Source organism: Mandrillus leucophaeus, unplaced genomic scaffold (genome assembly GCF_000951045.1).
Source record: "Mandrillus leucophaeus isolate KB7577 unplaced genomic scaffold, Mleu.le_1.0 Scaffold20, whole genome shotgun sequence".
In the NCBI taxonomy this organism is placed as follows: Eukaryota; Metazoa; Chordata; class Mammalia; order Primates; family Cercopithecidae; genus Mandrillus; species Mandrillus leucophaeus.
Window position 1 is genome coordinate 3947255 of NW_012102032.1, and position 13467 is coordinate 3960721.

Below are 13467 nucleotides of genomic sequence, written 5' to 3' on the forward strand. Positions count from 1 at the left end.
CATTACACACCCGTTACAACAGCCTCTTTTCTTTTTCCTTTAACACCAAGCTGATTCTCACCTCAGGACCACTGTACTTGGTGTTTCCTCTGTCTGGAATGCTTGCCCTTCTTTCAGATCTTTGCCTGACAGGCTTCTTCTCATTGCCCAGATCTTTGCTTAAACACCTCCTCCTCAGAGATTGCTTCCCTGACCACCTTTCATGATGCTGCCCACCCTACCAGTCACATGACTCCATGAATCAGCTCCACAGTTCTTGTTAGAAGAAATTATTTTTCCATTTGTTACTTGTCAGTCTCCCCCATAGACCATATACTTTATGAAGGCTGAGCCCTTGTCTGCTCAGTTCAATGCTGTATCCTTGGTATTTAGAGCTGTGCTTGGCACCTAGAAATCGTGCAAACATTGTGGGTAGAACTAACACGGTGGTGTGTGGCCTCAAGGCAGCAGGAGCTGTTACAACTGAGGCCGTCCCCGGAGAGGCTGGCCATGGAGCTCACTTAACGAATGGGAAGAAAGATCCTGATGTAGGAAATGTGGCTATGGGAGAAAGCAGAGTTGTGACCATCTAGATGCCAAGACAGAGTTAGAAGAGGGTAATGTCTATGAGAGAAAGAGCAGAGAGGGCAGGCATAGGCAGGGGATGCCTTCAGACTGCAGCACAAGCCCAGCGCCGGTGAACAGGAGGGAAAAGGAGTGAGGAGTGGGCAGGAAGATTCACAGACCATGGTGGGGCTCTGAGAAAGCTCCAGCCAGACTAGTGAGGAGCCCTGGCACAAAGACAGCCAGAAATGGGGGGCCCTTCACCCACTGCCGTGCTCAGTCATCAACTGGGGCTGCCTGGGAAGTGTGTGGCCTTAGCTCCAAAGCTGGGGCAGCCCCTGATGTCACCCTGTCAGCTGATCCTGTCAACTAACTGCCTTCCTTGTGGGGACATCGGAGTGGCACCCCTCCATGCCTGCCACAAGGGTACAGGGAGGGAAGCAGGCTATCCCTTCTCTGGCTGGTGACTTGCCAATCCAAACCAGGAGGGCACTTCTCTGTCGCACCCTGGGCCTGCAAGTACTTGTATGTACACAGGTACAGCTACACGTATTAGGCCACTGCTGTATGCCATTAACTGTATAAAACATGTTATTTACATCATCAGCCCCATTGGCCTCATGAAGACTCCATGACAAAGGGGTCATCATTCTTATTTCACAAATGAGACTTAAGGAAAGATTTAACTAACCAAGGGCTAGTAAGAAGCAGAACTGGAGTTTCAACCTTGGCTGCCTTGTTCTAGAGCCTTGTGTTGTTTCTACTATGCCTGCTTCTTTCCCACGGGGACACAGTGAAGGGATTTGCAAAAAGTAGGACCTCCATAAGCTTTGTTGAATGAAAGGATGAATGAATGAATGAATGAATGAAACATCTTTTCCTTCAGGGGAAACCAGGACTTTGGACTAAGCTTACACGAAGGCAGAGAAAGAAGGCAGGGGAACGTTTGTCAAGCTTACAGATGTCTCAAAGGTATGAAATAAAAAACTACCTTTCTACATTCCAGCCATGTTGATCTTTTTCTGTGCTGGTTTGAACATATTGTTTCTGCAAATTAAGCACTGCCCCAATGAACCTGACTGAGAGCAGGTGTGGGGGCTGAAAGCCAGCCTACCCTATATTCCCCACGCTGTGTCCAGGTGTTGGGTTAAATCAGCCTGGTGAAAGGGCTGCCTTTTTCTAGTTCCTATAAAGGCACAGAGTGTGCCATCCATAGCCCTGCCACCATGTTGGGTGACAGAATCAAACTCAAGAAAAGAATTCTGCTTCTGCTTCGGAGGAAGAAAGTCACAAGGACATGCACAGCTCCTAACAGAAGGGTAAGTAAATGCAGGGTAATCTACACAACATAAACATTTTACAAGCCTATTGGAGAGATGAGGTCACAAGGCAGCCAAATGAGCTGAATTCTAAAGGGTCACCAGCCCCTTTAAGAGAAACAAGATACACGAACTGCTTCACTCTGTGTATTAGTCAGGGTGCTCTAGAGAGACAGGACTAATAGAATAGATGTATATTTGAAGGGGAGTTTATTAAGGAATATTGTCTCACACAATCACAAGGTGAAATCCCCCAATAGGCCATCTGCGAGCTGAGGAGCAAGGAAGCCAGTCTGAATCCCAAAACCTCAAAAGTAGGGAAGCCACCAGTGCAGCCTTCAGTCTGTGGCTGAAGGCCCAGGAGCCCCTGGCAAACCAATGGTGTAGGCCCAAGAGTCCAAAAGCTGAAGAACTTGGAGTCCAATGTTCGAGGCAGGAAACATCCAGCGCAGGAGAAAGATGAAGGCTGGAAGACTCAGCCAGTCTAGTCCTTCCACGTTCTTCCACCTGCTTTTATCCTAGTGGTGCTGGCAGCTCATTAGATGGTGCCCACTCAGATTAAGGGTGGGTCTGTGTCTCCCCGTCCACTGACTCAAATGTTAATCTCCTTTGGCAACATCCTAACAGACACCCCCAGGAACAATACTTTGCATCCTTCAATCCAATCAAGTTGACACTTAGTATTAACCATCACTCTGGGAGAGCAGGGGAGGACAACCTGGCTGGGTGCTGGCAGGGCCTCAGCGGGACAGACCTGTCCCTGAGGTGGGCATCCTGAAGCCTGCATTCAGAATGGGAGAGGGAATTTTGGTGGCCACCTTCCAGGATGATCCATCCCTCCTGCAGCCTCAGAGCCCTCTAGTCCTTCTCCAGCTGAAGTCACATAGGGTTGGCCTTGAGAAGGAAAAAAATATCCTGGGGGGTGGGGGTAATATTGGAATAAATTCAGATCTTGGGACTGAGGATGGGATAAAAGAATGCTGGGAGCTGTGAAACAGTGTTCAACTTGTTGCATAAAATCATCCACACCCTTTCAGAGACAAGCTGGAGGCCAAAGTACTATTTACAGAACCAATCATACCACTTCAGAGGAGCCTAGAATGAAGGACTATGATCTGGAAGGAAAGACCCTTAATCCTTAATAAGAATAACATTGGCCTGTAGACAGTGCTTGATCTCGCAGTCCCTTTAATGTGTTCAACTAAGCATAGAAAAATCCAAATAAACAATTGTGTGTGTGTGTGTGTGTGTGTGTTTTAAACAAGTATTCACACAATTTCAGTGTCCAGGTTTGTAGTTGGGTTTACAATACAGCTGGCCTCAAGTAATCCTACCTATTTATTTATTTTAAGATAGAGTCTTGCTCTGTCACCCAGGCTGGAGTGCGATGGCGCGATCTCGGCTCACTGCAGCCTCCGCCCCCGGGTTCAAGTGATTCTCCAGCCTCAGCCTCCCGAGTAGCTGGGATTACAGGTGCCTGCCACCATCTCTGGCTAATTTTTGTATTTGTAGTAGAGACGGGATTTCACCATGTTGCCCAGGGTAGTCTTGAACTCCTGGCCTCAAGTGATCCACCCACCTTGGCCTCCCAAAGTGCTGGGATTACAGGCATCAGCCACTGCGCCCAGCCTAGTCCTGCCTCTTTAAAAAATGCTACACATAATAATGCTTTGCTGCCTTCAGCACTGTTTGAATGAAGGATCAGATGCAAAACGAGGTGGTGGGAAAACTGAGTACAAACACAAGACACGTGGCAGAATGAAAATGCCACATTCAAAAACATTCCCAGATCAGTAGTATAAATCTGTTGTTAGTGAATTGGGTTTTTGTTTGTTTGTTTGTTTGAGATGAGTTTCGCTCTTGTTGTCCAGGCTGGAGTGCAGTGGTGTGATCTTGGCTTACTGCAACCTCCACCTCCTGGGTTCAAGCGATTCTCCTGCCTCAGCCTCCTGAGTAGCTGGGATTACAGGCGTGTCCCACCACGTCTGGCTAATTTTTGTATTTTTAGTAGAGGTGGGGTTTCTTCATATTAGTCAGGCTGATCTCGAATTCCCAACCTTGGGCGATCCACCCGCCTCAGCCTCCCAACTTGCTGGGATTACAGGCGTGAACCACCGCGCCTGGCCTGAATTGTGTTTTTGTGTACATTTATTTGCTTTTGTGGTCCCAGAAGAGAGAAGAATGAGAAACGTGTACATAACTTTGTGTTTGAACATACTTACCATCACAAAAAGATTTTAAGTCAGCAGTAGAAATCCACAATACATTTTAAATTTGTCTTTCCCCATATTACTCAGGTTTAAGAAACACGATGTAATCCGTTTAACAAGGTGTTGCTACTCACTGAGGAACAAACAAGAAAAAATTCTTGTTTTCTGAAGACTGTTCCCAGTGGTGCCTTGTCACCCCTCTTTCCTGCTAGGTGACTCTCTCCCTTCACAACAGCTCAGTCCAGTCCTATACACTTTTCGTCACTTTTGTTTATTTCAACAGTCACCAGTTTCATTCCAGTTTTTAAGACTGTCCTATTTAGTGAAAATGCCCTTCTCACATTTGACTCCAAGTCCTCCTTGTCCCTCAGCTTGGGAGGCCTCCGAGGGTGGAACGTGGTTGGTGGTGCAGGACTCTGTTCTCTGACACTTCCTCCTCCTTTCCAGCACCTCTTGCCTGGTGTCTGTGTGGGGAGGAGGAAAAGAGAAAGCGATGTCTCCTTCCCTCTGAGCTCTCACTGCAAAGCAGCCAGCCTCCAGGTCTTCACGGCTTTTCTGTCAGTTGTGGGGTCAGGACTAAGGGCCCGTGGGCCCCATTTCCGAGTTTCTGGAGGGCTGTCCAGGGGCTCCCCCTGTATACTCCCTGTCTTCAGAGGCTGGGCTCCAGCTCAACCTCCTCCCCCTCAACCTTAATCTCAGTGGTCACTCGCAGTCTCGCTGCTCGATTGACACCTGTTCAGTGAGAGGGCACAGAGCCCCTCTCCCCATTCATTGCTCATGCTCCCCTCTATTGGCAGGCCCCTGGGCTTCACCCCTCCAATTCTGATTCTTTCCTTGCTTTCTCAGATCCCCTCTGAAACACACACACACAGCTCGTGAATGGCAGGGCAGTGGGAGCAAATCCACAAGGCAGGGAGGAGTATTTTATCTCTAACATTGCCCAGGCATGGTGATCATAAAAATCCATTCTAAATAATGGTTGTTTTTACATTCACGGAAAAAGAACCCCCCAAGGGCTGCACAGAATTTTACAGATGGTGCTATAAAAATGGGTATGGATTAGAAATTGCCCTTGGGGTCTGGTTGGTAAAATTAAAAAAAAAAAAAAAAAAAGAGAATTTAAGTTTCCAATATAGTATACAAACATTTTCCCACCTATTACATTGCCCAAGTTGAAAAATTTTTTTTTAAAAGAAATCAAACAAGTTGTCTCTGGTGCTGTGTGAGAGAGCTGTCCGTTGTGCTGAAGAACACTGAACAATAAAACTTGAAGTCAGCAGTCTCAAATTGTGGCCCCCAGATAAGCAATATGAGCATCACCCAACAACTTGCTGGAAATGCATATTCTCGGGCTCTACTCAAGACCTACTAAATCTGAAACTCTGCATTGGGTTTCCAAGTTTTAGCAAGCCCTCTTGGTTGATTCTGATGCATGCTCACACATGTGAACCAGTGTTCATTTTCTATAGGTCCTTCCAAAATTTGTTTCTTGTGAGGATAATTTTGTCCTTTCTGATCTTGACCTGCTAATTCTACATTTCATAAATCTCTGTGATTTTCAATGTCTTTGGCAGACCTCTCTAATGGTAAGTGTTTTGAGAGTCTTAGAAACTTCTTAACAAAGTTAAAATAATTAACTGGGCATGGTGGTGTGCACCTGTAGTCCCAGCTATTTCAGAGGCTAAAGTGGGAGGATTACTTGAGTCCAGGAGGTCAAGGCTGCAGTAAGCCATGACTGCACCACTGTACTGCAGCCTGAGTGACAGAGTAAGATCCTGTTTCAAAAAAAAAAGTGAAGTTTGAAATTTTTTCCATACATAGAGGTTCAAATCAGCATTTTATTGCCTCACTCTTAAATGTAGCTAACCAAAGATCACTGGGAGTTTAAGAAAGGTCTCCAACACAAAAGAATAAATAAATAAGAAGAAAACAGAAGTGACATAGAAAGCAAAAGAAAACTTGAGAAAAACCTTCAGCTTATGTAATTAGTATCATTTGAGAGAAGCAAGAAAATATAATATCCACAAAATAAGAATAGAATGGCATAAAAAGGAGAACATGCAAGAGTTCTTGAAAACTAAAATTTGATTTAAAAAATACAAACTTTAATAAAAATATTGGAAATTAGAGTTGAAGAAATCTCCTGTTAATGTAGAACAAAAACACAGTGTAAATAAGGTGTCCACAAGATGTGGCCCAGCATGGGTTGCCAGAGCCTGGGCGTCCACTCCTGTGAGCTGCCCATTGTGGGTGTTAAAGCAAGGTGAAGAGGGTATCCCAGCAAGGGCTGACTCACTATGAGGAGTCAGAGCATGGGAGGGCTAAGAAATGCATCCACACAGAGGTACAGTTGAACATCAGGTGTTGGAGCTCAAGCAAAATAAGGAGGAGCATGGAAAGTGTCCTAATGTGGGATGCTGGAGCATGTGTGGGGTAAGAAAAGTGGCTGGAAAGGGTGCTGGCCTGAAGCAGGATATCAGAGCCCAAGTGGAGTGAAGAAAGTATCTGGTGAAGGAATGGAAACAGATATGGAGCTACTAGGAAAGACTGGTTGCACAGAGAGAAGTGAATTAAGTAAATTAATATGTTAAATATGATGATGTCATAAAAATAGCAGTCTGGGAATCCAAGGGCTCATCTCTCCATAGAAATGCAAAAAGAAACAAAACAAAACAAAAAAAAGCAGAAGTGATCAGAATCAACCTTGTTTGAATTCTGGAAAATTGTCAAATAAAATAGTCAAATAGCAAATAAACGAACTTTGTTTCAAAAGATGACTGAAACACAATAGGAAAACTTTGAACTTGTAGTTGTTCCACATTCCTCCCAGCTTGGTGGTCTTGAAGATGGCAATGTATGTTCCTGGTGTGAGTCCCTGGTTCCAGAAGGAGCAGAATGAACCTTGTTGCCTAGGATTGTATTGTCTGTTTTGAAATGTTTGGGGGTTCCCTGAAGGACTGATGTGAGAAGTTTGCTTTTGTTTTACCTAACTCAGAATTCACTCTGGCCAGAAAAGGGGCTACATAAAAAGTATTCCTCAAAAATACTGAAAATCAAATGAACAAGCCTCTGCCACCTGGGCAAAAAATTACAGCTGGGGCAATCAAACACACACCAAAAGCTTGGGAGGAAAAGTTAGGAACAGAGATACTTTGGTGAATAAGAACTTTGGAAAGTTCCTGTATACACTATGAAATCTAGAGTGCCACATTCTGCATATAAGGGCAGGATGAAAGCACAGACTTGAGACAGTCCTTTGATATAAGTTCTGGCTAATCTTTAGGCTCAATGCAAGCAGAAAGTGAAGGCTAAGGCAGAGCTGTAAACATCCTTGTTAAGTGTTGAGGGAATATCCAAACACAGAGCCAATCTGGAAAAACTGGGAGAATATATTCTCTTTCTTTTTCTTTTCTTTGTTGTATTAGTTCATTCACACATTGCTGTAAAGAAATACCTGAGACTTAGACTGGGTAATTTATAAAGAAAAGAGGTTTAATTGGCTCATGATTGTGCAGGCTGTACAGGAGGCATGATGCTGGCATCTGTTTGACTTCTGGGGAGGCCTCAGGAAACTTACAATAATGGTGGGAGATGAAGTGGGAGCAGGCACTTCACATGGCTGGAGCAGGAGGAAGAGAGAGTGAGAGGGAGGTACCACACACTTTTAAATGACCAGATCTCATGAGAACTCACACACTATTGTAAGGACAGTACCAAGGGAGGGATGGTGCTAAACCATTCGTAAGAAATTCATCCCCATGATCTAATCACCTCCCACCAGGCATCACCTCCAGCACTGGGGATTATAATTCGACATGAGATTTCATGGGACACAGATCCAAACCATATCATTTGTATCCAGGCACTTAACAAAGTTACTGTAAAACCATTAGCTGACTATGAACTAAGGAAACAGAGATTTCAGAGGTCGTATTTGACAAAAAAAGTTTTATAAGTCACTAAACAAACAACTGCAACTCACAGCAAGGAAAAACAACAAATATTAGGGAGGGGGAATAAAACTATTTCCACTCCTACCACATTATAATATTTAAAATGTGCAGTTTTCAACAAAATATTATGAGACATGCAAACGAACAAGTGAGTATGGCTCTTTCAAGGGAAGAAAAGAAATTAGCAGAAATTTCCTGAGAAAAAACAGACATTGGACTTAACTAGACAAAGACTTTACAGCAACTTTCTTGAACATTCTCAAAGAACTAGAGTGAAACTATGGATAAAGAATTAAAGGGAAGAAGAAGAATATTTTACATAGAGAATATAAAAAAAAGAGAGAAATTGTTTTAAAATAAGAAATAGTCTGGAGCTGAAAAGTACAGTTAAAGTAACTGAAATGAAAAGTTCACAAGACAGTTTCAATAGCAGGTTTTGAGTAGGTAGAAGAAAGAATCAGCTAGACCTGGTCTAGCTGTAATCCCAGCACGCCTGTAATCCGAGCACTTTGGGAGGCCAAGGCAGGTTGATCACGAGGTCAGCAGTTCAAGACCAGCCTGGCCAACATGGTGAAAGCCCATCTCTACTAAATATACAAAAATTAGCTTGGTGTGGTGGTACGTGCCTGTAGCCCCAGCTACTCAGGAGGCTGAGGCAGGAGAATTGCTTGAACCGCGGTTGCAGTGAGCCAAGACCACACCATTGTACTCCAGTCTGGGCAACAGAGTGAGACTCTGTCTTAAAAAATAAAAATAAAAATAAAATCAATGAACCTGAAGATAGGTTAATTGAGTTCCAAGATTTCTGTTTGACATTTTGGAATCATTTCGATCTCTTTGTTAAATTTCTAAATTGCTTTTCTGTGTTTTCTTGGAGATTAGTGAGTTTCCTCGAAACTGCTATTTTGAATTCTTGGTCAGAGAGCTCACAAATCACCATTTTGTTAGGATCAGTGACTGGATTTTTGCTTTTTCCTTTTGAGGAAGTCATGATTTCCTGTTTGCTATTGTTTCTTGTGGGTATGTATCCGTCTTTGCACTGAAGGATTATTTATTCCAGTTTTCTCTGTACAGCTTGTTTTGTTTTTTATTGAATACATTTGTTTATTGAATCTTCACTACTAGGTCACTGCCTCCTATTTGGCGCTAGGTGGTGCCTTAAGCCCAGGTTCACCTCAGGACTAGTAAATGGTTGAAGCACTTCCTGTCTCAAATCAAGGAGATCCCAAAGAGATTATTCTGGCAGTGTGGGAAGGCTGGCTAGGGGTTTGTGCCCAGGGGACTTGGGGAACATGCCTCCTACAGCATGGTGCTGCTGGACAGCAACTCTGAGTTGGTGTCTCCTTTGACTGAGTTACAGAGCAGAATTTCTCTGCCTTTCTTCAGGGACATTTCTTCTTTCAGGCAGTCATGATGCTATCTGTGGATTAAGGCAAGAACAGGTCTCTTGCCAGGGAACCCAAGGAGGTAAGGAAGGTGGTGGGCGGCCTCAATTTCAGTTTTTCCAGTGTAGAAACTGTAGTTGGGAGGAGATTTTTTGGCACTTGGTGCTGGACAGAATGGGGAGGAGGGATGTCCCAGATGTGGAAGTCTGATTCTCCTATTAGCTGCTTGGAGTTTTTTCATCTCTCTGTGGCCCCAGGAACTGTCTCACTCTTATACTTGAGCTCTGGGTTGTTTCTGGTATAGATCTCAGTGCTATATATTTGTTTTTGGCTCTGTGGAAATGCGGGAGTGAATCCAATTTGCTCTATGCTGGCATTTCGGAATCAGAAGTCTAGACATATTATAGGTCAATTGAAATCATCCAATCTAAGGAGCAAAAAGAAGAATAAAGGAAAATGAACATAGGCTAAGAAGCCTGTGAGACACCATCAAGGATACCAAGACACACACATAATGAGAATCCTGGAAGAAGAGGAGAGAAAGGGTCAGTAAAAATAGTTTAGGCAATAATGGTCACAACTCCCCAAATATGATAAAATACATGAATCTACACATCCAAGAAGCTCAAGGAACTCTAGTTAGAATAACTCAAAGAGATCCACACTAAGATACATTATAATATACAAGGTGCTGGAAACAAAACACAGAAAGAATCTTGAAAGCAGCAATAGAAAAGTGACTCATCATATGCAAGAGATCCTCACTAAGATTAACAGCTGATTTCTCATCACAGAGATCAGATTCATAAGATGATACATTGAAAGTTCTAGAGGAAAAAAAATTATCCATATAAATTCAATATCTGGCAAAAATGTCATCCAAAATTGAAGAGTAAATTAAGATATTCCCAGATAAATGAATGCTGAGGAAACTCAATATTAGTGAACCAACTCTGTAAAAAAGTGGTAGAGGGAATCCTTCAGCTATAATAAAAGACTACTAAATAGTAAGTCAAAACCATACGAAGAAACGAAGAACACTGGTAAAGATTATATAGGTTAATAGAAAATCCAGTATAATTATATTTTAGTTTGTAACTCCTCTTTCCCTCTATGACTTAAAGGACAATGCATAAAGCAATAATGATAATCTATGTTAATGGGCACACAACACATAAAGAAGTTATTTGTGATAATAACAACATAAATGGAAGGAGTTAGAACTGCATAGGAGCAGGGTTTTTTAAAATATTACTGAAACTGAGTTGCTATTCATTCGAACTAGATTGATATGAGTATAAGATGTTAATTGGAATCCACAAGGAAATTATTAAGAGATTTTTAAATCTACTGAAAAGGGAATAAAAATGATATACTACAAAAGCAATTAAACAGAAAGAAATCATTAATGGAAGAATTGAGAAACAGAAAAGAGATAAAACATACAGAAAATAAACAGCAAAATGGCAAGAAGAAGTTCTTCCTTATCAGTAATTATTTTACATATAGATAAATTAAATCCTCAATGTTAAAAGATAGAGAACAGATTGGAAAAAAAAAAAATGGTACAACTATGTGCTGTCTATAAGAGAGTCACTAGATCCAAAGACACAAATGGGTTGAATGTGGATAGTGGAAAAAGAAATTCCACACACAAAAAAGAAAGACATTGAAAGATTTCCCCTTAAGATCAAGAAAAAGACAAGGATGCCCACTTTAGCCAGTTGTATTCAAGTTCTATTCAGTTCTTATTCCATTATACTCAAAGTTTTAGCCAGAGCAATTAAGCAAGAAAAAGATATCAAAGGCATCCACATCAGAAAGGAAGAAGTAAAACTTTATCTATTTGCTGATGACATAATTTTACATGTAGAAAATCCCAAAGAATCCACAAGAAAACAAAAAGCTAATAAAAACATTCTGCAAATATTTAGCATATAAGATCAACATGCTAAAATCAGTTATGTTTCTATACACTAGCCATGAATAATCCAAAAAGGGAAATTTAAAAAGTGATTCAATTTACAGTAGCATAAAAAAATAATAAAACAGTCACAATAAATTTAACCAAGGAGGAGTAAGACTTACACTGAAAACTACAAAACAGTGCTGAAAGAAATTAAAGACCTAAACAAATGGAAAGACATCCCATGTTCATTGATTGGAACACTTAATATTGTTAAGATGGCAGGACTCCCTAAAGCAACCTACAGATTCAGTGCAATCACTATCAATTCCCAACAGCATTTTTTTGTTTTGTTTTGTTGCAGAAATTGGAAACATGATCCTAACTGTCATACGGAATTGTAAGGAATTCAGAACAGACAAACTAATCTTGAGAAGAATCACAAAGTTGGAGGGCTCACACTTCCCTATTTCAAGGTGTACTATAATGCTACAGTAATAAAGGCAGTGAGGTACTAGCACAAGGATAGGTATGTAGACCATTAAAATACAATTGACAGTCCAAAAATAAACTCACAAGTCTATGGTTAATTGATATTTGACAAGAGTGACAAAATCATTCAATGGGAGAAAAATGGTCTCTTCAACAAATGGTGCTGGAACAACTGGACATCCATATACAAAAGAATAAATTTGAGCCATTACCTCACACCACATACGAAAATTAACTTAAAATGATTCAAAGGCCTAAATACGAGAACTAAAACTATAAAACTCTTAGAAGAAAGCATAAGGGTATATCTTCGTGAACATGGATTTCACAATGAATTCTTAGATATGATGTAAAAAGCATGGGCAACAAAATTGATAATAGATAAATTGGACTTCATCAAAATTTAAACTTTTGTTTATCAAAGAACATTATCAAGAAAGTAAAAAGACAACATAAAGAATGGGAGAAAATATTTGCAAATCAATATTCAATAAGGGTTAAATATTCCGAATACATAATTAACACTTCAAATCAACAACTAAAAGACAAACAACCCAATTTTTTTTAAATGGGCAAAGGACTAGAACAGACATTTCTCTAAAGAAAGTAGACAAATGCCAACAAACACATGAAAAGATGCTCAATATCATTAGTAATTAGCAAAATGGAAATAAAAACCATAATGAGATACCAACCACTTCACACCCAATAGGGTGGTAATAATAATGATAATGATAATATAGGTTGAGTATCCCTTATCAGAAGATCCCAACCATGAAAAGTGTTTTGGATTTAAAGTTTTTCTGGATTTTTGAATATTTGCACATACATAATGAGATATCTTGGGAATAGGATTCAAGTCTAAATACAAAATGTATTTTTCACATACACCTTATACAAATAGCCTGAAGGTAATTTTACAAAGGATTTTTAATAATTTTGTGCATGAAATGAAGTTTTGACTGTGACCCATCACATGAGGCCAGTGGAATTTTCCACTTGGGGTGTCATGTTGGTACTCAAAAAAATTCAAATTCTGGGGCATTTTGGATTTTAGATTTTTGGATTAGGGATGTTCAACCTGTAATAATCATAATAATAATGAAAAATAACAAGTGTTAGCAAGGATGTGAAGAAATCGGAACCTTAATGCATTACTGGTGGTAATGAAACATGGTGCACCTCATGAGGGAAAAAGTTTGGCAGTTCCTCAACAAGTTAACTGCAGAATTACCATATGACTCAGCAGTTCCAGTACCAGATCTACGCCTAAAAGATTTGAAGACAAGCACTCAAACAGTTGTACACAATTGTTAGTAGCAGCACTGTTCACACCAGGTTAAAGATAAAAACAACCCAAATGTCATTCAACAGATGAATGGATAAACCAAATGTGATATATTCATATAGTGGAATATTATTCAGCTATGAAAAGGAATGGAGTATTGATACATGCTACAATGTAGATTAACCTTATTAAACACTATGCAGAGTAAAAAAAAAAAAAGCCAGGCACAAAATGTCACATATTATATGATTCCATTTACATAAAATGTCCAGAACAGATAAATCCATAAAAATTGAAAGCAAGCAGATTAGTGGCTTCCAGGACCCAAGAAGTGGAGGTGGGGGACTGCTTAAGGAGTATGGGGTTTTCTT